Below are 26,652 nucleotides of genomic sequence, written 5' to 3'. Positions count from 1 at the left end.
GGAGTGGGTCCATCACAGATAGGATCTTACCCATGGAGTTTGTCCATCACAGTTAGGATCTTACCCATGGAGTGGGTCCATCACAGATAGGATCTTACCCATGGAGTGTGTCCATCACAGATAGGATCTTACCCATGGAGTTTGTCCATCACAGTTAGGATCTTACCCATGGAGTGGGTCCATCACAGATAGGATCTTACCCATGGAGTGGGTCCATCACAGATAGGATCTTACCCATGGAGTGTGTCCATCACAGTTAGGATCTTACCCATGGAGTGGGTCCATCACAGATAGGATCTTACCCATGGAGTGTGTCCATCACAGTTAGGATCTTACCCATGGAGTGGGTCCATCACAGATAGGATCTTACCCGTGGAGTGTGTCCATCACAGTTAGGATCTTACCCATGGAGTGTGTCCATCACAGTTAGGATCTTACCCATGGAGTGGGTCCATCACAGATAGGATCTTACCCGTGGAGTGTGTCCATCACAGTTAGGATCTTACCCATGGAGTGTGTCCATCACAGTTAGGATCTTACCCATGGAGTGGGTCCATCACAGATAGGATCTTACCCATGGAGTTTGTCCATCACAGTTAGGATCTTACCCATGGAGTGGGTCCATCACAGATAGGATCTTACCCGTGGAGTGTGCCCATCACAGTTAGGATCTTACCCGTGGAGTGTGTCCATCACAGATAGGATCTTACCCATGGAGTGGGTCCATCACAGTTAGGATCTTACCCGTGGAGTGTGTCCATCACAGATAGGATCTTACCCATGGAGTGTGCCCATCACAGTTAGGATCTTACCCGTGGAGTGTGTCCATCACAGATAGGATCTTACCCATGGAGTGTGCCCATCACAGTTAGGATCTTACCCATGGAGTGTGTCCATCACAGATAGGATCTTACCCATGGAGTGTGCCCATCACAGTTAGGATCTTACCCATGGAGTGTGTCCATCACAGACAGGCTCTTAACCCTTGGAGTGTGTCCATCACAGATAGGATCTTACCCGTGGAGTGGGTCCATCACAGTTAGGATCTTACCCATGGAGTGGGTCCATCACAGTTAGGATCTTACCCATGGAGTTTGTCCATCACAGATAGGCTCTCAACCCTTGGAGTGTGTCCATCACAGTTAGGATCTTACCCATGGAGTGGGTCCATCACAGTTAGGATCTTACCCATGGAGTTTGTCCATCACAGATAGGATCTTACCCATGGAGTGTGCCCATCACAGTTAGGATCTTACCCATGGAGTGTGTCCATCACAGATAGGATCTTACCCGTGGAGTGGGTCCATCACAGTTAGGATCTTACCCATGGAGTGTGTCCATCACAGTTAGGATCTTACCCATGGAGTGGGTCCATCACAGTTAGGATCTTACCCATGGAGTGTGTCCATCACAGATAGGATCTTACCCATGGAGTGTGTCCATCACAGATAGGATCTTACCCATGGAGTGTGCCCATCACAGTTAGGATCTTACCCATGGAGTGTGTCCATCACAGATAGGATCTTACCCATGGAGTGTGTCCATCACAGATAGGATCTTACCCATGGAGTGTGCCCATCACAGTTAGGATCTTACCCATGGAGTGTGTCCATCACAGATAGGATCTTACCCATGGAGTGTGCCCATCACAGTTAGGATCTTACCCATGGAGTGTGTCCATCACAGATAGGATCTTACCCATGGAGTGTGCCCATCACAGTTAGGATCTTACCCATGGAGTGTGTCCATCACAGATAGGATCTTACCCATGGAGTGTGTCCATCACAGTTAGGATCTTACCCATGGAGTGTGCCCATCACAGTTAGGATCTTACCCATGGAGTGTGTCCATCACAGACAGGCTCTTAACCCATGGAGTGTGTCCATCACAGATAGGATCTTACCCATGGAGTGTGTCCATCACAGATAGGATCTTACCCATGGAGTGTGCCCATCACAGTTAGGATCTTACCCATGGAGTGTGTCCATCACAGATAGGATCTTACCCATGGAGTGTGCCCATCACAGTTAGGATCTTACCCATGGAGTGTGTCCATCACAGATAGGATCTTACCCATGGAGTGTGTCCATCACAGATAGGATCTTACCCATGGAGTGTGCCCATCACAGTTAGGATCTTATCCATGGAGTGTGTCCATCACAGTCAGGCTCTTAACCCTTGGAGTGTGTCCATCACAGATAGAATCTTACCCATGGAGTGTGTCCATCACAGATAGGATCTTAACCCTTGGAGTGTGTCCATCACAGATAGGATCTTACCCATGGTGTGTGTCCATCACAGATAGGCTCTTAACCCTTGGAGTGTGTCCATCACAGATAGGATCTTACCCATGGTGTGTGTCCATCACAGATAGGATCTTACCCATGGAGTGTGTCCATCACAGATAGGATCTTACCCGTGGAGTGTGTCCATCACAGATAGGATCTTACCCATGGAGTGTGTCCATCACAGATAGGATCTTACCCGTGGAGTGTGTCCATCACAGATAGGATCTTACCCGTGGAGTGTGTCCATCACAGATAGGATCTTACCCATGGAGTGTGTCCATTACAGATAGGATCTTACCCATGGAGTGTGTCCATCACAGATAGGATCTTACCCATGGAGTGTGTCCATTACAGATAGGATCTTGCCCATGAAGTCCCTCCATCATGGTTAGAAGTTTCCACCCCTCAACCTGTGCCTCGCCTACTCTGTGATGAAGGTACCTAGCTCATGCTAGGAGTATCTAAGATCTGACATTTACATTAATAGGAGCTCCTGGGAGCAGGTTATCTTCATGTCCTATCAGCTTGATTAACTCCGGGGAGACAAAGAAAATGGGAAAGATTGAAAAAAAAATGAATGAGATAAATAATTAGAAATTAGGGAAAGGAATTGTAGCTGTGCCTTGCGCAATAATATTCGTATTGTGCTTCTGAGAAAAAAAAGTCCAGAGCATCAATGTGCAATGAATGTCATAGGCGTCTCAATGAGAATTGTAATGATGCAGGCTGTATATGTGACAGGGAGTGGGTGAAGAGGGGATTGAATCAAGGTTTAGTCACGGAGCACAAAATAGACTGTGCATTAGGCTGAAATAAAAACAGAAAATGCTGGAAACACTCAGCAGGTCAGGAAGCACATGTGGAGGGAGAAACAGAGTTAACATTTCATCGGAACTGGAAGATGTTAGCGATTAAGTGTTTTTACGCAAGAACAGAGCTAGGGAAAGGACCACCTTTCTTGCTTTAAAACTGTTAACTCTTTAACATCTTCCAGTTCTGACGAAAGGTCTTCGACCTGAAACGTTAACTCTGTTTCTTTCTCCGCAGATGTCGCCTGACTTGCTGAATAACCTGGTAATGTTGTAACCAATTAGCAATTAACAAGAACTTGACAGGACTCACACTGCCAATTGGATTTCAGCAGCAATAATATCTTTCCATAGAAGCTCCCCAAGACTTGACTCAGATCCTATTGTCTGATCGTGGAATATCCATGTGACTCACTGGCATTCAGAAGATCGTTCCCTAAATCCCAGGACAATAGCAGCACTAATTCACAGCATTACAAGCTTTTTTTTGTCCTGAAATTCCTGGCAGAAAACATTAGTTGCCTCAACAGCTTTGCATTGTAAGTGGAGTGTTTTGATTGTCCAGAGGCTACTTGCTTTTAGCACCACGTGATTCAGAACAAGCAATGCAAAGACGTGGAGTATTCTAAAAATCTGAATGAGTTTATTGGGTTGAGCTCCCTCAAGCAATGCTGGTGACTGTGCAGCATCTCAAGAATAATGTGAGACAGGGCAGGGATTCAGAGAAAAGACGGATGAGAATGTTTTAATTCACCTACTGTTTTTTTTTTGGCGGTGTTGATTGTGGGGAACAACAACAGGTTAACTGTGCTGTGTGTGGGACCTTGCTCTGCGTAAATTGTTTCCAGTGTTTGCCTACAAAAACCGCACGAGTAGTTCATTGGTTGTGAAGTGCCTCGGGATGTCCTGAGGATGCGATAAGGTGCAAGTTGTTTCTTTCTTAACTGAATGCTGCAGTGAAATAACTGCTCACCTTTATAGTTAAAAATGCCAATGCAAATTATCTATTGTTCAGCTCATAAGGAATAGCAGAACGCGTTTAATCAATCAATAGAAACTGAGTCTAAATTACTGGTACTTTAATATGGTGTCAGCCATGTCTCAGTGGTAGCATTTTCACCTCTGAGTCAGAAAGTTGTGGGTTCAAGGCCCGCTCCAGAGACTTGAGCACATAAACTAGGCTGGCACTTCAGTGCTGCACTGTCGGAGGTGCCGACTTTCAGATAGGTGAGATTGTGGAGGGATTCAAGCACAGGGGTGAGGATTTTAAATTTGGGGCATTGGGAGACCTGGCTTCAGTGTAGCTCAGTGTGGATAGGAGAGATGGGCTAGGATAGGGGCAACAGAATTTTGAACAAACCAAAATTAGGAGGATGGAGGCCAAGTCATGAGAGAATTGGAGTACTCCAATCTGGAGGCATAGAATGAGGGATTCTTTACAAAGCATTGATCCAATTGGTAGCTCCAAGTGACACAAGAGATCAGAAGAGGCTTGAAGTTTATATTATACAAGTAATTCTATGGTCAGATGCTCCCAGTGGGAGTGGCACATTCAGGGAGCGTATCTTGGGGAAATGGTGGGATCACCCCTAATCATAGAAGGTTACAACATGGAAGGAGGCCATTCGGCCCATCGAGTCCGCACCGTTGTGTAATGTTTATACTGTGGGGGGAGATTGGGAAAAAGCATAGGATCGGCTACATGGATGCAAGATGGGGGCATCATCAAACAGTACAGTTAGATTCGCAACTTTCTCATTCTGAACCTTCAGCGATTTCAGAAGCTTTTCCTCACTCGCAGCTTGAATAAAGTGCCGGAGCGGAGGATGACTGGAGTGAGGGGTCAGTGGAGGGTGACGGGGTCAAGGGGCAGCGGAGGATGACCGTAGTCAGGGGTCAGTGGAGGGTGATGGGATCAGGGGGCAGCGGAGGGTGACCGGAGTCAGGGGTCAGCGAGGGTAACCGGAGTCAGGGGTCAGCGAGGGTGACCGGAGTCAGGGGTCAGTGGAGTGGAGGGTGACTGGAGTGAGGAGTCAGTGGAATGGAGGGTGACCGGAGTCAGGGGTCAGTGGAGTGGAGGGTGACTGGAGTCAGGGGTCAGTGGAGTGGAGGGTGACTGGAGGGGTCAGTGGAGTGGCGGATGACCGGAGTCAGGGGTCAGTGGAGTGGAGGGTGACCGGAGTCAGGGGTCAGTGGAGTGGAGGGTGACTGGAGGGGTCAGTGGAGTGGCGGGTGACCGGAGTCAGGGGTCAGTGGAGTGGAGGGTGACCGGAGTCAGGGGTCAGTGGAGTGGAGGGTGACTGGAGGGGTCAGTGGAGTGGCGGGTGACCTGAGTGAGGGGTCAGTGAAGGGGAGGGTGACCGGAGTCAGGGGTCAGTGGAGGGGAGAGTGACCGGAGTGAGGGGTCAGTGGATGGGAGGGTGACTGAAGTGAGGGGCCAGTGGAGTGGAGGGTGACCGGGGTCAGTGGAGTGGAGGGTGACCGGAGTGAGGGGCCAGTGGAGCGATGGTGACCGGAATCAGGGGCAGCAATTCACGTTGGCCGGTGCTGGTACTTTGTGTGCTGAGAAAGTGTTGCTCGCCTCATTGTGCTTAGTGTTTCCACTGGGAGTAGGACAGCACTGTTAGAAAAATGAGTGTCGGAAAATTGGTTTCAAACTGCTGTTTGATATTATTTAGTGGCCAAAATTTGCAATGGGTGTTAGAAATTCTAATTATTTTAATGTCACCAGAGTCTAAGGGAGGCGGGGAAGGGGTTAATGGATGAGAAGCAGTTTTTTTTTTCTATTTACGCTTTGCTAATCTCTGGTGACTGCAGGTGATTTCAAAATACATCAGTCAAAAGGCAGGGATAGTTCACCTCTGAACCATCCCCACCCTAAGGCACTCCTACATCTTCGTGTGTGTGTGTGTATGTATGTGTGGGGTTCTCTCTCAATGACTCTGCCTCGGACTTTCAACCAGGTCCCTTCAGATGTGACCGTCTGTTGAAGATATTGGCAGGTGATCTGAGACTTGACAAGACGTCGGAGCCAGCACTTACCCACCTGTGTGTGTTTTTTTTTTGTTAAAGATACGTTCTCAATATAAGAAAAGTGGATTCAATCCCTCCCCCTCCCCCCACACATTGAAAAAGTAAAGCTCCTTTCTCCAACTCTTCTCCCCCAGTCCCCTGTGCTAACTAACTGGAAGTACAAGCTTGCATCGAGGCGAGGGCAAATGAGCCAGGGATATTGATGGATCTTCCTGTACAGTTAAGTGAATATTATTGTTACTTTTTGTTTTCCTTTTATCTTTAAATCAATTGTGTTTTGACAATCTTGGAGGACATATTTACATTTTGCAAGTCATGTATCAAAGTCGTGTGCTTATCCGTGTATCGAAAACATTACTCCCACTGCTAAGTGGATGGCCTCTGGTTTACCTCCGAAATGAGCTGAAAGTTGGCATACTCTTGTCAGTCAGTCAGTCTTTTAAAGATGTTCCTTTCTTTAAAAAAAAGAAAGCAAAATTGGAAGTGTGTTCCTGCCTCTACGAAATCCTGGAACGATTTAGTCTCAATCCCACTTGTTCAGGGAGCTGCAGCGTTTGTTTGGTGCGGGTCTGTTTGCTGATCTGTTTTGTTGAACCTGTTCAGCCTGAAGTGCACAGTTGGTTGTTGAGAGAGGTTTTTTCGGGGTTTGGTTTGCCCTGCAAATGTCAAGGGGGGACGCAGGGACCGAACCTGTGACTGCCGGCTGTTTATTCAATCGTTCATTGAGGAAAGTGTGTGTGTGTGTGTGTGTGTAAAAAAAAAATAAACTGAGTGGCTATTGTGCAATAGTGGCTGCAGGCAGAATCAGGTGAGATCTGGCAGTGGGTATCTTGTTTGGAGGAGAAGCTATCTCCTGCTGCTGTCTGGCTTGCTATGCTGTGTGCTGAGGGAGCCGGTCTGTGTAATCACTCTGTGCAATGATGAGCAGAACGCAGGGAGAGGCCACTTTCCACTCACTGGACTACGCTCGGCCCCGCGTTCGTGTGTCCAGGATGCTGTCGGCCGCCTCGACTTCAGCTGGTTTGCAGCTGGCTAGAGGCGAAGCAGCATGCCCGCCTAAGGTCGCCAACTCTGGTTGGACGTATTCCAGGAGGTTTCATCACATGACCTCCCACCTCCGGCCACCCCGTCCAGCCAAACAGGCTTTATTCCCCATCTCCAATATTTTAACAACTAATGAACAGAAGTCTTCAAAGGAAATGGTGGGGAGGGGGGGGGGAAATATCATATTTTTAATGCCCCCTATGATTTTTCTCCCGGGATTTTTGCTCACAGCAGTTTCTGGGAGATTAACCTTTAATTTTTGGGAGATTAACCTTTAATTTCTGGGAGATTGACCTTTAATTCCTGGGGACTCCAGGGCAATCCCCTGGCTACAGTGTAAAAGCATCCAGTGGCTTGACTGTATCTGATCTGCTGAGCTTGAGGCACAAGGAGGGGTTTATATGTTGCTGTGAATATAGAAATGCTGAGGTGCAATATGAAGGCAAGTTGTCTCTGTCTTAACTGAATGCTAACAGCCCAACTCAATAATTAAAAATGCCATCTTGAGAATAACGTGAAACAGGGAAAAGATGGATGAGAATGTTTTAATTTACCTGCTGTTTTTATTAATGGTGTTGATTGAGGGGAGAACAATAGGTTAACAGGTCACTCATCTCATTTGCTGTTTCTGGGACCTTGCTGTGCGTAAATTGGTTCCAGCGATTGCCTAAAAAAACCGCAGTGGCAGTACTTCACGAGTAATTCATTAGTTATGAAGGGCCTCGAGACATCCTGAGGATGTGATAAAGTTGTTTCTTTTTTAACTGAATGTTGTGGAGAAATAACTGCCACATAGTTAAACATGTCAGTGCAAATTATCCATTGTTCAGCTCACAAGGAATAACAGAATGCACTTAATCAATCAATAGGAACTCTGCCCCCAGCCCTAAAGTACTGCTACTTAATATCTGCCAATGCGTCATTTCTTAAATGAACATTTTTTTTTAAAAAGAACATTTGTTCCAATTCAAACAAAGGAAGCTGTCTTGAAATCACAACATTTTATGCAAAGTGTCTAATCACATTCAAGTCAGCTTTTCAAAGTTAAAATGTACCTTTACCACTCTGGGTACTTTAAAGAAAGTCGGTCTGTATTCTGTATATCCGCCTGGATTTCGGTCCCCACATGTCAGCTAGAGGGATGACGTTAATAGCAAACTGATTGCTTTCTCTCTCTGTACCCCACGTGGTGCCTCAGCAAGAGAGTAATACAGAACCACAGCCTGCTTGGCCTCACCATTCTCAAGATGGTGACCCTGGTAGGGCAACACTGCTAATTACAGTACCAATTGGAATTTAGCCAATCCATTGACAGTCGTATGCCACTCCTGCCAATGCTGGCACCCAGCGGTATAAAAGGAGGTTCAGCTGCTCGCCTGGCAGCTTGGGGTGGGGGGGGCCCCCGAAAGCTGTGGTCTGAGGCGACAGCAACTTGCTTTCCCACAATCACTTCCTTGAACAGGGAAATGTCTCAGGCGGCTTGGGCAAAGACTTGAGGCTCCAGCCTATTGGTCCTTCAGTCTATTGGTCACTCAGCCTAATGGTCCTCCAGCCTATTGGTCACTCAAACTATTGGTCCTCCAGCCTATTGGCTTATTGGTCCTCCAGCTTATTGGTCCTCCAGCCTATTGGTCCTTCAGCCTATTGGCCTTTTGACCCTCCAGCCTATTGGCCTCCCAGTTTATTGGTCCCCCAGCCTATTGGTTCTTCAGCCTATTGGCTTATTGGCCCTCCAGCTAATTGGCCTATTGGACCTCCAGCCTATTGGTGCTTCAGCCAGATTTATGCTGAATCACTGGAGCTGTTGAGAGACTGACGATGGGAATTGGTGCAGTGTTGTCCACTTCCCCTCTGCTTCCCCCCTTTACCTTCAGGCCTTGCTTAGCTGTGCAGCTGAGAGGGTGGGCAATCGTTAATGTCTTAACCCTGAGCCAATAATCACATTCAAAAGAGCCACACAGAAGTGTGACCCCCCCGCCCCGACAACACTCCCTCCATTCCATGCACTGGTAATCACAAGATTGCAAGAAAATGACAGGTGACCCATTTTGGTTCATCCATTGCAGCATCCAATTGTTTCTTAAATGATGCCATGGATTTTTTTGCCTCCAGCACTCTATTTGGGAGTCCAGTCCATAGAATCTTACAGCACAGAAGGAGGCCTTTCGGCCCATTATGCCTGTGCTGGCTCTTTGAAACAGCTATCCAATTAGTCCCACTCCTGACTGCCCTTTACCCACAGCCCTGCAAATTTCTCTTTTTCAAATATTTATCCAATTTTCTTTTGATAGTTATTATTGAATCTGCTTCCACCGCCCTTTCAGGCAGTGCATTCCAGATCAGAACAACTCGCCGCGTAAAATTTTTTTTATCCTCATCTCCCCCCTGGTTCTTTTGCCAATTATCTTAAATCTGTGTCCTCTGGTTATCGACCCTCCTGCCAGTGAAAACAGTTTCTCCTTATTTACTCGATCAAAACCCTTCATGTGTTGTCCATGTGTCGATTACTCTTCGTGTGAAGAATTTACTCAGATCAGTCCTAAACTTGCCTTTTCCACAGGTCCAGGTAGCTATGTGGTACTTCTGCTGGGATACCGTCCCACAGGCCCTGGCAGCTATGTGGTACTTCTGGGATACCGTCCCACAGGTCCTGGCAGCTATGTAGTACTTTTGCTGGGACACTGTCCCATAGGTCCTGGCAGCTATGTGGTAATTCTGCTGGGATGCTGTCCCACAGGTCCTGGCAGCTATCCAGGACCTCGTGGCTATCATTAACCCATTAACTTAAACAGTGAGTTTGGCAGGCTATTCAACTGCAGGGGGCATCACATCCGTGCCCAACCCTGCCCTTTATCTGATGTCCACATGCATGCACTTTCCACCAGTAGGGTTCATTTCCCCCTTGGGTGCTGAGTATAATTGTACCACCCCTGTTGCTACCCTTGCTGAGATAAGCAGCAAATAAGTAACATACGGTTTAACTAACCAGCCAGATTGCAGTCCCAGTGTAAACTGAGTTTATGCCAGTTGGCTCTGTCAGACTTACTCTGAATCTGGCAAGGCTCTGGCTGTCAGTGTGGGGAATATCCAAGATAACATACCTTTTGTAAGTGAACAAAAAGATTATTAGTCAAAATATTTAGAAAGAAGTTTGCGACCAGCGCTGGAAAGAACTGCACCCCCCCCCCCCAACCCCCGAATGGGCCCCATATTCAATGTTGTCCGTCACACCCTGGCAAGGTTTCAGAAGCTGCAACACATCCCCTTTAAATCGAGCTCATTATCTGCTACTGCGGTTTGGCACAGAGAAATAAAAAGGCGGTGAGGTGTTTAGAAATAAAAAGCAGGGAAAGGCGAATTGCCATTACCCACCCTGAGATATCGGCCAGCTAATTTGTTTTTAAATGGACTTGTTATTTGCATAATCCAGCTGCGTTGGAAAACAATTTCAGAGGAGCCTGAGGTGATGTAAGGAGAGGATTCCCCCTTTGCAGTGTTTCTACTCCGTAACATTAGCGTTGGTGGGGTTCGTCCATGGTTCTCTGTTTAGCAGGAAACAGAGTATTGCTTTTGGCAAAAAAAATATTCAGTAGCGTTTGGGAAACAGCAAGCTGCACAAACTCAGGTGTAATTCCTCTCCTCTAATGCCCCTTTGCGACAGGAACATAGGAATCGCTAGACGAGAAAAGATCAAGGTCTTTGTAGGTCTATCAAGGATACAACGACAGTGGAGTTGTTGACTAATCATAGCAATCAATCTCTGGTCAATTAGTCTACAACAGATCCAGACATGAGGTGAGGAAAACCTCAGTGGAGGAGAGCTTTGGGAACCACAGGTCCAAAGTCACCCGTTTCTCCCAAGCCTGCTACACTTACCACATGTCGTGTCTCAAATTACTTATTTTCTGAAAGAAATCTATCTGACTGAATCAATACTAACTGCTTCCAATGTCCCCCTAGGGACCTTGTTCCATAGATTGACCACTCTCTCAATGAGGCAATATTAACCTCGCCGCCCAGTCGGAAACTGACGGGATCGGGAGCAACGCTGGTTTTACTCCCCGCCCGATTTTACTCTCAAGTGTAGTCAGTAAAGAGTAATATTGGGCATGGTGTAAAATGCAGCTCCACCCGATCCCATGGGTTTCCCGCCCGGCAAGTTAGGTTAAAATTACCCCCAATGGTTTCCACAGATTAATTTTGAATTCCCCCCCCCCCAACCTTCAAACGCGGGCCATGTCCTCTGTTCTGGAAAAGGTGAAACAGTTTGCCATGGTCTTCATTATAAACACATGAGGGAGAAAGGAATCCCTTTGGAATCCTAAAAACAGCAATCAAATCACCTCTCAACCTTCTCTTTTCCAGTGACAACATGTCCTGCCTCTTGACTTTTACCTGTTCTTCCCACATCCACCCCTGTTTTGTTTTATTCAGTCCTTACCTTCTACTTTCCACCCGTGAGATACTTTCTACACCCAGGTGGCCCACTGCTTCTCAGTCACCCACTGTTGTGGGTGGAAAACCGTGAGCGCAGAAGCCCTGAATATTAGCTTGTCTTTTCTCTTTGCAGGTGCTGATTGCCTGCTGTGTCTTTCCAACCCTTTCCAGTTTTCTTTTTCTTTTTAACCTCTATCTGCGACACTGCCAAGTGGGCACCAGGTATGAATTTGCATAATACCCACCTTTTTGCGATGCACGTTACTGCACGTGCATTCCGACTTCACGTGTTGTGAGACCTTTTAGCTGACAACGGCATCTAATTGGTTTTTCCACAGTTGACCCTCGGCACTGAGCTCGTATAAACTATACCGTGGTATTAACAACAGCAACTTGCATTTATATGGCGCCTTTAATGTAGTAAAACGTCCCAAGGTGCTTTACAAGAGCGTAATCAGTCTATATTTGACACCGAGCCAAAGAACATTAGGACAGGCTTGGTCAAAGAGGTAGGTTTTGAGGGGTGTCTTAAAGGAGGAGAGATTTAGGGAGGGATTTCCAGAGTTTAGGGCCTATACGGCTGAAGGCATGGCCGCCAATTGTGGGATGAAGGAAGTGAAGGATGGGCAAGAGGTCAGAGCTGGAGAAACGCGGAGTTCTCGGTGGGATGTACGGTTGGAGGAGGTTACAGAGATAGGGAGGGGAAAAGCCATGGAGGGATTTGAACACGAGGATGAGAATTTTAAAATCGAGGCGTTAGTGAACTGGGAGCCAATGTAGGTCAGCCGGCACAGGGGTGATGGGTGAACGGGACTCGGTGCGAGTTAGGATACAGGCAGCAGAGTTTTGGATGAGCTCAAGATTATGGAGGGTGGAAGATGGGAGGTCGGCCAGGAGACCACTGGAATATTCGAGTCTGGAAGTAACAAAAGCACGGATGAGGGTTTGAGCAGCAGATGGGCTGAGGCAGGGATGTGATGGGCAATATTACAGAGGTGGAAGTAGGCGGTCTTTGTGATTGAGAGGATATCGGGTCAGAAGCTCAGCTCAGGGTCAAATAGGATGCCGAGGTATCGAATAGTCCGGTGTCCAGGGAGGGGGATGCATTTGATGGCGAAGGAACGGAGTTCTTGGCAGGGGCTGAAGACAATGGCTTAGGTCTTCCCAATGTTTAATTGGAATAAATTTCTGCTTATCCAGGACTGGATGTCGGACAAGCAATCTGACAGCAAAGAGGCAGTGTAGGGTTCAAGAGAGGTGTTGGAGAGGCAGGGACTAAAAAGATTAATAATGGAGGGAGGGAAATTGAGGCAAGATAAAAATTACATACTCAGACAAAAAACCCTCTTGTTATTGCACATGTCAACCTAAATCCTCTAATCATTTAACTTAGGACCTCTCATTGAGTCTGTTTGAAAGAGTGAGCGAGACTATGTGAGAATGCGTATGTTAGAGAGAGATATAAGATAGTCTTCTGAATATATGCTGATCATGGGAACTATGCCAGTGGGAACTCAGAAAATAACCCCCCCATCCCCCGTATTGTGTTAGATAGGATCAGCATCTTTCCTTAAGTCCAAAAGAGTAGAAAAATTGGGATGGGCCGGGGGTGGGTGGGATTATGGTTAAGTTTTGCAGTGTTTATTTACTGTTGAAATGTCTTGAAATCGTTAATGCCCGATGATGTCTCCAAATCATAAGGCATTCAATTAAACAGAGTAAATGAACTAACATCTATTGGTGCCTGGTTTATGTTTTAAAAGTTTTGAGACGATCTGCTCTAAAATCCTGACTGTCCCATCCAGAAAGGATGGCTTGTATTTTTATAGCAGTTTATCACATCTCTCAGGAACCTCTCATAGCCTTTCACATACAATGGATTAGTTTGAGGTGCAGTGACTGTTGTTATGTAGGCAAACACGGCAACCATTTTGTGCACAAACAACAATGAGATGAATGGACAGTTAATTTGTTTTTGATGGTGGTATTTAAGGGACAATTGATGGCTAGGACAACCTCCTGCTCCTTCTTTGTATAAAGCGATGGCATCTTTAACGTCCACCTGAACCAATTGGGGCCTCGGTATTAATATCTCATCCGCAGGAATGCAACACTCCTTCAGTGCTGCATTGGGTGGGCGGGGGGAGGGGGGGAAGGGGTGGTTCAGCTAATTTTTGTTTGCTGGAGTCGGATAACCTTCTGACTCAGAGGCAAGTGTGCCACCAACTGAGCCAAGCTTACAGAAGTGAGTTAGTGACAATAGTATTAGAGGCAAAAGTGACAATGTACACCTATTACAAATTTGGGTCTGTTGTAAAAATCTTCTCGGGCTCAGTGGTGTCAGTCACTCCTATAAGTGATCCGAGCATCTTACTTTGATGGGAGTTGGTTCACACTTGCCTTGTATCTACTGGCACGATAATGTAACCTGGGGGTGTAATAATAATACCTCCTCTTGACCTGGACTGGTTATTCTTGTCGCTTGCATGTGTATTTCTTCAATCTCTCCAACGTGGATTGACCAAACACTTGATGAGATGAGGCCTGATAGAAATTGACAAGCTACTTTATTTCTTAAGATGAACATACAGTATAACGGTTATGATTAAAGGTACTTAATTCAAACAATACAACCAATTTTTGCATAATGATACAAAATAAAGAACACGCCATCCTCCCCCATATCAATGGGTCCTCATACTTAACTTAAACAAAATGACTTCTAATTCTTCTGCTGGCATTTCTGACCTCTCAGTCTTGGCGAAAGCCTTGCAGCTTTCTCTTTAAAAACTTGATCACCTGCACAGTATTCTGTTTCAAAAAGCCTGACTCCCATCCAGTGTCCCAGTCACTGTCTTATATCTCTCTGATGTGCCCATGGTACATTGGCGAGACCATGCAGACGCTGCGACATTGGCGAGACCATGCAGACGCTGCGACAACGGATGAACGGACACCGCGCAACAATCGCCAAACAGGAGGGTTCCCTCCCAGTCGGGGAACACTTCAGCAGTCATGGACATTCATCCACCGACCTTCGGGTAAGCGTACTCCAAGGCGGCCTTCGAGACACACGACAACGCAAAATCGTCGAGCAGAAATTGATAGCCAAGTTCCGCACCCATGAGGACGGCCTCAACCGGGATCTTGGGTTCATGTCACGCTACACGTTACCCCACCAGCGAACAAATGTTATCTGTTTTTAATATAATGGGTCATTTGCTGGCTCTCTCTGCCTTCCGGATGTTTCTGCCTCTCTCTGTGTTTTTTTTTCTCTGTTTTTTTTCCCTGTTTGTTTTTTTGTTGAATGTGTATTCGGGGGTTCTGCAGATGACACCTCTCTGTCTGAACACGGTGATTGCCTTGGCAACGGGCAGTTGCAGGGGCAGTCTGTAAACACCATGTATTATTCAATATGTATAAATGCGTAGGCTTCAAGGAGATCTTGAAACATTTACCTGAGGAAGGAGAAAATCTCCGAAAGCTTGTGAATTTAAAATAAAATTGCTGGACTATAACTTGGTGTTGTAAAATTGTTTACAATTATATCTCTCTGTGATAGCAAAGAAAAAGGGACCAATGACTTTCCAATACAATGGGTGTGAGGTATTTATTGATTACCGAGACAAGCTAATGAATTGCTTACCGTCCATGAAGGAACATCATCAAAGCTGGTTCATTAGCATCTTAGCCACCTAGTGCCCCAGCCATTTTATTTTAACTTGTCCGGACACACTTTGCCTTTTGAAAACCCAACATTCTTTCTGTGGAAAAATGACCAAAGGATTCCTGAAACATGGCAGCGTGTTAGAGGGATGAGTAGAGTGTATTCACGTGTGAGATGAGGAGTGCTGTGCGTAGAGTTGTGCTGAAACATACAACTGTCTAAGAGGAATAAACTATTTTTCTCTAGTAAGATATAGTTCAACACAATTGCCAGATTATTACACACCTCACCACAAGTGTCCTACTTCTGGGGCCAGATCTTGCTGGAAAAATAATGGCGTGTTAATGACGCATGCCCTTATTAATGTGCAGATCGGCCAGCAAGTTCAGGAGATTAAGAGATACGTCATGAATTGTGAAACTCCAGAATTTGCTGGTCGATTTACGCCCTTCTGCTGTTTGCTTCGCACGAACAGAATCGATATACTCAACGAGTTTGATGTCCATTGGAATGAATGGAAGTGTTTTGCCTGAGGCCCGGACATTCCCAAGACACGCTGCTATGGAGGACTAGAGCAGATGATGTCCTCGGTGGCTTTCCTTAAAAGAAGAGCAATGCTTTGAAGGGATGGTGTTCTTATTGAAAGACCGTGTAGCCCTCGGGGAATTCAATGTTGTCAAAAGCGAAGTAATCAGAGCTGAAAGATCCTCATTGTAACCATTTGAACGCCCGGTGGTAACTGTTTATTATTGAACTACAAGTGTTCACATGTCTTTCATAGTGTTAAAAAACACAGCTGGTCAGTTTGGCTTTGGAGTGATGTTTTTAGAGATCTTACTTGATGGTACAGGAGCACTATGAAAACAACTCTGCTACCTGATTACAGCAGTCACAAGTCAGTAAATACACATCCAGTCACTGCAGACCTGGGCTCAGAACTTTATATCGAACGCTCAACTATATAGGCAATAAAAGCTGGAGCAAGTGGCACTTAAACTGTGCTTTGCTGGGGTACAGTTCCGTGTTCACTAGACTTTTGGTATCTTGCCCAATCTTGCCGACCATTCTTCATATGTGAGCCTGTGCAATGAGTAGGCTGTTCTCGGTGACCTACATTGGCTCCTGGTCCGGCAATGCCTCAGTTTTAAAATTCTCATCCTTGTTTTTAAATCCCTCCATGGCCTCATCCCTTCCCTATCTCTATAATCTCCTCCAATTCTGGCCTCTTGCACAACCCCCGATTTTTATCGCTCCACCATTGGCGGCCGTGCCTTCAGCTGCCTAAGCTCTGAAATTGCCTCCCTAAATCTCTCGGCCTCTCTACCTCTCTCTCTTCCTTTTTAAGATGCTCCTTAAAACCTACCTCTATGACCAAGCTTTTGGTCACGTGTCCTAATATCTCCTTATGTGGCTTGGTGTCAAATATGATTTGATAATCGCTCCTGTGAAGCGCCTTGGGATGTTTTACTACATTACAGGCGCTATATAAATGCAAGTTGTTGTAGTTGTTGGTATTTGATCATTGGAGAGGGATCATTGTCTGTTCTAAGTTGCACTTACCAGCTAGAGTCACTGGCTTATGATCAGGAATGGAAACACTGGTTGACTTTGTGCCTCCCTACCCCGCAAACACAAAGGTCACCTGTAGATCCCCTACTGCTACATTAGCCGAGATCGGATAACTCAGTGCAACCAACAGAGCCGTTGTTGTTCTCCCTTCCCCTCTTTGTTGAGAATTTTTGATAGTTAACAAGAACCGTCCAGCAGAAATTCAACAAGCCTGGTGATAACCTGAAGCAGTTGTCCTGGTTTCTGGCTGCTTAGAGCTTGGTCCCATTAGTTGACTCTGACCTACTGGTGTTGATGAAAGGAATGTCATTCTGGGTTTGCAACAGGGCAGTCAGAGCATGACCTTAGTCCTCTTGAGGATAGGGGTGTTGAGTGCTGCAGCATTACACACTCTCAACAATGGAGCGTAGGCCAAGCAGTGACCCTCGCAGCTCTTTCGACGAATCTGCCTGTTCACTTCCCCCTGGTGAGAGTATGAAGGTGAATCTTGGGCCCATTCCCAGCACAGAGCCTCTCCCATTGGGAGTGCCGATCTGGAGAATGCTCGTGCCAGTGCGATTTTTCATCCATTCATTTTAATGGACAGAATATCATGCTGGGTGTGCACGCAAACTCCCGATATGTGCATCCAGCAGGTGAGGCTCCATGCGGGAGTGTGTGTTCATAAAATTTACCTAAGCAGATAAAATACTTTGCCTAATTGGACAAAGAATTATTAAGCGTCTGTAGCCCAAAAAATATTTGGAGATAGAACCTTGGTTAGACCACACTTAGAGTAATGTGAACAGTTCTGGTCTCCATATTACATAGAAACATAGAAAATAGGAGCAAGAGTAGGCCTCTTCCCGATATCCCCAACATCACAGAAGCCAGTCTTCAGCCAATTCAATTCACTCCACGTGATATCAAGAAATGGCTGAGTGCACTGGATACAGCAAAGGCTATGGGCCCTGACAACATCCCGGCTGTAGTGCTGAAGTCTTGTGCTCCAGAACTAGCTGCGCCTCGAGCCAAGCTGTTCCAGTACAGCTACAACACTGGCATCTACCCGACAATGTGGAAAATTGCCCAGGTATGTACTGTGCACAAAAAGCAGGACAAATCCAATCCGGCCAATTACCGCCCCATCAGTCTACCCTCGGTCATCAGCAAAGTGATGGAAGGTGTCGTCGACAGTGCTATCAAGCGGCACTTACTCACCAATAACCTGCTCACCGATGCTCAGTTTGGGTTCCGCCATGACCACTCGGCTCCAGACCACATTACAACCTTGGTCCAAACATGGACAAAAGAGCTGAATTCCAGAGGTGAGGTGAGAGTGACTGCCCTTGACATCAAGGCAGCATTTGACCGAATGTGGCACGAAGGAGCCCTAGTAAAATTGAAGTCAATGGGAATCAGGGGGAAAGCTCTCCAGTGGCTGAAGTCATACCTAGCACAAAGGAAGATGGTAGTGGTTGATGGAGGCCAATCAATTCAGCCCCAGGACATTGCTGCAGGAGTTCCTCAAGGCAGTGTCCTAGGCCCAACCATCTTCAGCTGCTTCATCAGAAATGGGGATGTTCACTGATGATTGCACAGTGTTCAGTTCCATTCACAACCCCTCAAATAATGAAGCAGTCCGAGCCCGCATGCAGCAAGACCTGGACAACATCCAGGCTTGGGTTCATAAGTGGCAAGTAACATTCGCGCCAGACAAGTGCCAGGCAATGACCATCTCCAACAAGAGAGAGTCTAACCATCTCCCCTTGACATTCAACGGCATTACCATCGCTGAATCCCCCACCATCAAAATCCTGGGGGTCACCATTGACCAGAAACTTAACTGGACCAGCCATATAAATACTGTGGCTACAAGAGCAGGTCAGAGGCTGGGTATTCTGCAGCGAGTGACTCACCTCCTGACTCCCCAAAGCCTTTCCACCATCTCCAAGGCACAAGTCAGGAGTGTGATGGAATATTCTCCACTTGCTTGGATGAGTTCAGCTCCAACAACACTCAAGAAGCTTGACACCATCCAGGACAAAGCAGCCCGCTTGATTGGCACCCCATCCACCACCCTAAACATTCACTCCCTTCACCAGGATGCACTGCAGCAACTCGCCAAGGCTTCTTCGACAGCACCTCCCAAACCCGTGACCTCTACCACCTAGAAGGACAAGGGCAGCAGGCACATGGGAACAACATCACCTGCACATTCCCCTCGAAGTCACACACCATCCCGACTTGGAAATATATCGCCGTTCCTTCATCATCACTGGGTCAAAATCCTGGAACTCCCTTCCTATCAGCACTGTGGGAGAACCTTCCCACACGGACTGCAGCGGTTCAAGAAGGAGGCTCACCACCACCTTCTCAAGGGCAATTAGGGATGGGCAATAAATGCCGGCCTTGCCAGCGACGCCCACATCCTATTAACGAATAAAAAAAGTCATTCAAAATGATCACGGCTGATCGTCTAACTCAGTACCCTGTTCCGCTTTTCCCCCATATCCCTTGAACCCTTTAGCATTAAGAAATATATCTATCTCCTTCTTGAATACATCTAATGACTTGGCCTCCACTGCCTTCTGTGGTAGGGAATTCCACAGGTTCACCACCCTCTGAGTGAAGAAATTTCTCCTCATCTCTGTTCTAAATGGCATATCCTGTATCCTGAGACTGTGACCCCTGGTTCTGGACTCCCCAGCCATCAGGAACATACTCCCTGCATCTAGTCTGTCTAGTCCTGTTAGAATTTTATATGTTTCGATGAGATCACCTCTCATTCCTCTAAACTCTATTGAATATAGGCCTAGTTGACCCAATCTCTCCTCATACATCAGTCCTGCCATCCCAGGAATCAGTCTGGTAAATCTTCGTTGCACTCCGTCCATGGCAAGGACATCCTTCCTCAGATAAGGAGTCCAAAACTGCACACAATACTCCAGATGTGGTCTCACCAAGGCCCTGTATAACTACAGTAAGACATCCCTTCTCCTGTACTCAAATCCTCTTGCAATGAAGGCCAACAAGGATATAGAGGCACTGAAGAAGGTTCAAAAAAGTTTTATGAAATTGATACCAGAACTGAAAGGTTATCACTATCAGGAAAGACTCAACAGGCTGGGGCTCTTTTCTCTAGAAAAGAGAAGGCTGAAGGGTGACCTAATAGAGGTCTTTAAAACTATGATGGGGTTCGATAGGGTAGACGTAGTGAAGATGTTTCCACTTGTGGGGGAGTCCAAAACTAGGGGCCTAATTATAATATAGTCACTAATAAATCCAATAAGGAATTTAGGAGAAACTTCTTTACCCAGAGAGTGGTTAGAATGGGGAACTTGCTACCACAAAAGTTGTTGAGGCGAATAGCATAGATGCCTTTAAGGGGAAGCTGGATAAGTACATGAGGGAGAAAGGAATAGAAGGGTATCCTGATATGGTGAGATGAAGTAGGGTGGGAGGAGGTTCGTGTGAAGCATAAACACCGGCACAGACCGGTTGGGCCGAATGGCCTGTTTCTGTGCTGTAATTTCTAGGTAAAAGAAGAACTTGCAATTATATAGTGTCTTCCGTGACCTCAGGACATTCCAAAGTGCCTTACAGGCGATGAAGTATTTTTTGAAGTGTAGTCACTGTTTCAATGCAGGAAACGCGGCAGCCAATTTGCACACAGCAAGGTCCCACAAACAAAAAATGAGATAGTGACCAGATAATCTGTTTTAGGTATTGGTTGAGGGATAAATGTTGGCCAGGACACCGGGAGAACTCCCCTGCTCTTTTTCGAATAGTGCCATGGGATCTTAAACGTCCACCTGAGAGGGCCTTGGTTTAATGCCTGTGCTTGATGATGCGATTGGTAATGGGACAATGTAAGTATATCAGTGCACACTCCTCTCTCTAATAACCTATACCTTTCAAGAGATCAGACATTTGCATCTAAGGGAAGCTGTTCCTTTCATTGTACTCATTCAATTAAACCAAAGACTAATCCACCCTACCTCATCTGATCCTATCAGCACACCCTTCTATTCCTTTCTCCCTCTTGTACTAATCCATTTTATATTATGGTACTCCATATCTATGTGGATGCCTGTGTTTTATAGGATTCCCATACCTAGTAGGGATATGGAAATAATCTCAGCCAAACGTATGTTTCCGCTTCCTGACATGTCCAAAATGGTGGTAGTCCATCCGATATTCACATATGCAACTGGTAAAGTATTCAGATGGCAGCAGGAAGTTAATGGAGGTTGATTGCAGAGGTCCCACCTCGACTTCACTGCCACTTGTAGTGACCCGACCTCTGCCCCGATTGAGAATGGCGAGCTGAGCACAGACCAGAAACCACATCTGCCACCTCTTATCTTTATGATGTACCGTGCAGTGTACTTACTCACTAAGCCATTGGAGTGAGGAGTTGAGTCCCTGTTCAATACACTCACCTGGGAATAGAGGATGAATGGACCTGGGCGAGTTGTTAAGCCTTTGTTCCCTCACTCGAGGGACTGTCGTCAGGCATGTCAGGGGAACGCTGCCCAGAGGCAAAGCATTCCATTTTGAGAGGGCAAAGGGGAAAGACTGCCATGGTCTGGTACCTCCTCTTGAAGTGGTACTTCCTGCCTACCAGTCACTTCATCAAATCATAGAATCATAGAAATCTGTGGCACAGAGGAGGCCATTCGGCCCATCGTGTCTGTGCCAGCTGAAAAAGAGCGATCCAGCCTAATCCCACTTTCCAGCTCTTGGTCCATAGCCTTGTAGGTTACGGCACTTCAAGGGCATATCCAAGTACTTTTTAAAAGAGTTGAGGGTTTCTGCCTCTACCACCCTTTCAGCAGTGAGTTCCAGACCCCCTCCAATTCTCCTCAACTCCCCTCTAATCTTATGCTACATTATTGGTAAGAGCCACCGAGAAATAAATCCACAGCTCAGACTGTTATAACTGGAGGAGTGTGACTGGGTGGTGAATAAACTTGGTAAATATGATTCTTAGATTGGAGAGGGCAGATAGCTGAGCAATGTAACAATCAGCTTTATTGCCCCCCTGCCTCCATTGTGCCACCTCAATGGCATTCCTACTGCATCTCTTAAAAAAGAGAAAAGGAACAAACAAAGAATTTCTACAGCGCCTTTCATGACCTCAGGACTTTACAGCCAATGAAGTACTTTTTTGAAGTGTAGTCACTGTTGTAATGTAGCATGTAGAAAGTGAAACACAAACATTTTTTATAAAGCTATTCAGTGTTTACAATAACCACCAGTTAGCAGAGCGTTTAAGGCTGTAATTCAATCACAAGGTTCTGCTGATGTTCGTGAAAGGTTTGATCTTTGCTCTTGCGGTTTATGATGCTGGCAGAATAGCTTCATTGAATTACAGTCTGTTACTCCCTGCCAGCTGCTTATTGTCCTCAATATTGCAAATGAAAGCCTCGGGCAACTTTGATGTAATTTTGATTCATAAAGATGGAACATGAAGTAATTATAAGGGAAGCAGCCAATGATAGCTCAAGCCGTTTGTTCATGAAACAACTGATGCTTTGACTGGACATCACACGAAGGTTCAGAGGTGTGCACATTTGACAGCCTGTTCATCGAGTAACATCATTGGTTGTTGCAGTGTTGATGTGATGCCACTAGCTGCTTAGCACTGATAGTCATTAATTTAATTTAATCCTGGCGGGTAAAATAATGCCACTTGAAAACTCTAGGCTTAGATAGCTCTTAATGTTTACAAAATATACCAAACTCATCTTTTGGTATAATGTCATATTGCTCCCTTTCTCAACTGTGACTCTGAATTCACATTTGGAATTGTGAAATTTGGTTTGTGAGTCAATGTAAGGGTAATTCTGAGGTCCTACTGTCCCAGTGGGAAAGCTACACCCAATGGGAGTATGGATCAGTGTTAGGGTTATAACATTTTCCGATAAAACATCGGCACTCCAGTTAAAGAGGGAATCTCACCTTTAGGATTCCAGTTAAAGAAAGAATCTCATCATTAGGACTCCAATTATAGAGGGAATCTCACCATCAGGACCTTATTTGAAATTCAGATAATTAACGAGAGCTATGATTTGCCTTTACCGTCCATTTTTATTTTCATTTTTGTTTTTTTTCCAAGGAACAATTTTTATTTAAACTGTGAATCCTGATGCCATAAATGGGGAAACTAAGCTAAATAATGGAAGGGAGATGACGTCAACATCTGAGCATGCTTCACCTGCCCTGTCACTTTAGCAGTGCGTTAACTGCACTCCCTCACTCGAGAAAGGAAAGAAGATTGTCCACAGGAGGAGAGGGAGGAGAGGGCAGTCATTTACCATCCCGTAGGGGGAGGGGAGGGGCTTCCCACCAATTCGACTAACGGTCAATGTAATGGTATCAGTGGACACGTCTGGTACACTGGCCCCTCCCAATCTTTTGCCCGAGGAGGTCAGTGTAGATGCGAGGAGTTGAATGAGGGTCTAAGTTGTCGATGAACATGGGGGTAAAATTGCCAGAGTTTTCACTGCTCAAAATCTATTTTTTTCTCCATCGATAATATCCGCCGCACAAAGTTGGACATTCTGGAGGTTTCCCTCCTTCAAACAGCATGTCCATGGGTGTGAAGGGAACAGAATGGAAATCTCATACCAAGCTTTTACTTTTTTCTATTTACCCAGAGAGTGGTTAGAATGTGGAACTTGCTACCATGAGGAGTAGTTGAGGTGAATAGCGCAGATGCATTTCAGGAGAAGCTGGATAAACACATGAGGGAGAAAGGAATAGAAGGATATGCTGATAGGGTTAGATGAAGAGGGGTGGGAGGAGGCTCGTGTGGAGCATAAACACCAGCATAGATTAGTTTGGCTGAATGGCCTGACACTGTGCTGTACATTCTATGTATTTAGCAACCCTCTCTAATGTTATTTTACCCAATAGGATATAGCACCATGCAGCATCGTTTGATCAAAAGGGTTATGTGGGTGACCAAAAAGGGCAGTTCTACCACCAGTGGCACTGAGTTTGGTATATGACTCCTTTTAACATCGATCTTGTCTCTTAAACCCAGCCACTGTCATTATGCATTGAGTAAATCATAATCACCTAGTGAACACAATGACAATATTGTAATATTTAGCAGATTTCCTTCAGAAATAATCTATAAAAGAAATTAATCTCATCCATCTAAATGCACGCCTCGATTCTTGGCATATTGCTGAGTGCCAGCAAGTCTTTGCGGGCACCCAGTTTGTTCTGCAATGTATACAGTAGTAAATCTGAACACCAGCACTCAGCAATTTAATTACACATGACAAGATTCCAAGTCGATTCAGAACCAGGCACCGGCAAAGTTTGAATCAAGGTAAAAAAAACAGGTGGCTGAGTGTTTGAGATGCCAAACTCCTGCTCAGTAAATAATATTTTTTTTATTATTAATTTGCTGCTTGCTGAGGATTGGTATGTATACATGACTGTTATATCTCCGTGGTGTTTATAGACAGCACTGACAATAATCCGGGACAAGAGGCAATAATCTGGGACAAAATTAATTGGCACTTGGAAAAATATGGGTTAATAAATGAAAGCTAGCAAGGATTTGTTAAAGGCAAATTGGGTTTGACTAACTTGATTGAGTTCTTTGATGAAGTATTGGAGAGGGTTGATGAGGGTAGTGCGGTTGATGTTGTGTACATGGACTTTCAAAAGGCGTTTGATAAAGTACCACATAATAGACTTGTTCGCAAAGTTGAAGCCCTTGGGATTAAAAGGGCTGTGGCTGTGCGGATACAAAATTGGCTAAGGGACAGAAAGCAGAGAGTAGTGGTGAACGGTTGTTTTTCAGACTGGAGGGAAGTGTGCAGTGGTGTCCCTCAGGGTTCGGTGTTGGGACCACTGCTCTTTTTGATATATATTAATGACTGGACTTGGGTATACACGGCATAATTTCAAAGTTTGCAGATGACATGAAACTTGGAAATGTAGTAAACAGTGAGAAGGATAGTAATAGACTTCAGGAGGACATAGACTGGTGAAATGGGCAGACACATGGCAGATGAAATTTAACGCAGAGAAGTATGAAGTGATACATTTTGAGGAGATGCAACATAAACTAAATTGTACAATTCTAAAAAGGGTGCAGGAACAGAGAGACCTGGGGGCGTATGTACACAAGTTTTTGAAGGTGGCAGGACAAGTTGAGAAGGCTGTTTAAAAGGTATACAGGATCCTTGGCTTTATAAATAGAGGCATAGAGTACAAAAGGAAGAAAGTTATGCTAAACCTTTATAAAACACTAGTTAGGCCCCAGCTGGAGTATTATGGCCAATTCTGGGGTCCACACTTCAGGAGGGATGTCAAGGCCTTAGAGAGGGGGCAGAGAAGATTTACCAGAATGGTACCATGGATGAAAGACTTCATTTATATGGAGAGACTGGAGAAACTGGGGTTGTTTTCCTTAGAGCAGAGGAGGTTAAGGGGAGATTTGATAGAGGTGCTCAAAATCATGAAAGATTTTGATGGAGTAAATAAGGAGAAACTGTTTCCAGTGGCAGAAAGGTCGGTAACCACAGGACACAGATTTAAGGTAATTGGCAAAAGAACCAGAGGCGACATGAGGAAAAATGTTTTTATGCAGTGACTTGTTATAATCTAAAATACACTGCCTGAAAGGGTGGTGGAAGCAGATTCAATAATAACTTTCAAAAGGGAATTCGATAAATACTTGAAGGGGAAAAATTTGTAGGGTTACGGGGAAAGAGCAGGGGAGTGGGACTAATCGGAAAGCTCTTTTAAAGAGCCGGCACAGACACAAAGGGCCGAATGGTCGCCTTCTGTGATGCATCATTCTATGATTCCTGTGGTGTGTAGACAGGACTGCAGTATCTGTCGTATATATACAGCGCTGTTATATCTGTGTAGTGTATATGTATCTATAGGAAAGATACAGACTGTTAGATCTGTGATGGGACGGTTAATCTGTGCCTGGAATAAACACAGGCGTCTGTTGCGTCACCACAGGCAGCTCGCCCATTTTATATTGACGAATTTCAGGTTGCTTGCCTCGCTGGCAGCGGCCCAAAGGTAAATCCGCAGTGGGGGGGGAGGGGGGGGAGATGTGGTTTACGAGGTGGTGGGGGGGTGATCGGTGTACTGTGGAATCAGAGAAGCAATCCTGATCCTTCCTGGCTCCACAGCAAAGTTTTTTTTAAAAAATTATTGTTTTTAAAACTGATCTTTTGGCGCCTGCTCCGCTTCGCGCTGCCCAATTTGGCAGAGAAGGGGGTTCTAAAACAGACCGTAGGCACCTCTTTTATATACGTAAAGGGCCTAATGCCTGTTTTAAGCAGCTGCCAGGGGTGCCTGAAAATTCATCCCACCCAATTTCAGATTGAGAGCATCTTTCACCTGCACGGAATGAGAGCTGTGTAGCTGTGGAACAATGTCTTGTTTTGTTAGGCTGCGCTGAAGATATGAGCCTCCAAATAATTTGGCTGTGCTGCATCTACTGATGGAAGCAGCTTCCAGTGTTCTAGTAATTTATTTTTTTTTTAAGTGGAGAGTGTAGACAGAAACTCGGCTGTCGGTCACTCCAGTATCGTATTCTGCTTGTTGCGTAGCAACAGATTTGTTAATACAATGTAACTTCAGAGCCTGAATTCTGCAGTATGAATAAGGCCAACAAGGTTAGAAGGATATCAGGGTAAGACTTCATTGCAGATTAGCTTAACGTTTGATCTGTAAGATGAGGGTGATGGAGTGTTCCAGATTGGAATGTTTACTCATTTGTTAATAAGAGACGGTATTACAATCGATGTCAGGGCTAGAAAAGTTCCCCCACCAA

General features: G+C 45.6%; 1 protein-coding gene across 3 annotated transcripts in view; it reads left to right on the top strand.

The window, feature by feature from the left end:
• The window catches only part of sema3b (sema domain, immunoglobulin domain (Ig), short basic domain, secreted, (semaphorin) 3B), a 294,532-nt gene that overhangs the window by 122,667 nt on the left and 145,213 nt on the right, over nt 1–26,652 (top strand). Inside the window, exon 1 of one of the 3 annotated variants that reach the window (XM_067998441.1) lies at nt 6,223–6,349. The exons of the other annotated variants lie outside the window; for them this stretch is intronic. The gene's annotated coding sequence lies outside the window, so the exon portion shown is untranslated. Of the gene's footprint in view, nt 1–6,222; nt 6,350–26,652 lie in introns of those variants that run through there. 3 annotated transcript variants of the gene reach the window in all.

This window comes from Heptranchias perlo, chromosome 17 (assembly GCF_035084215.1).
Source record: "Heptranchias perlo isolate sHepPer1 chromosome 17, sHepPer1.hap1, whole genome shotgun sequence".
Classification (NCBI taxonomy): domain Eukaryota; kingdom Metazoa; phylum Chordata; class Chondrichthyes; order Hexanchiformes; family Hexanchidae; genus Heptranchias; species Heptranchias perlo.
The sequence above is the reverse complement of the archived record's forward strand: the minus strand, read 5'-3'. Positions and strand labels throughout refer to the sequence as shown.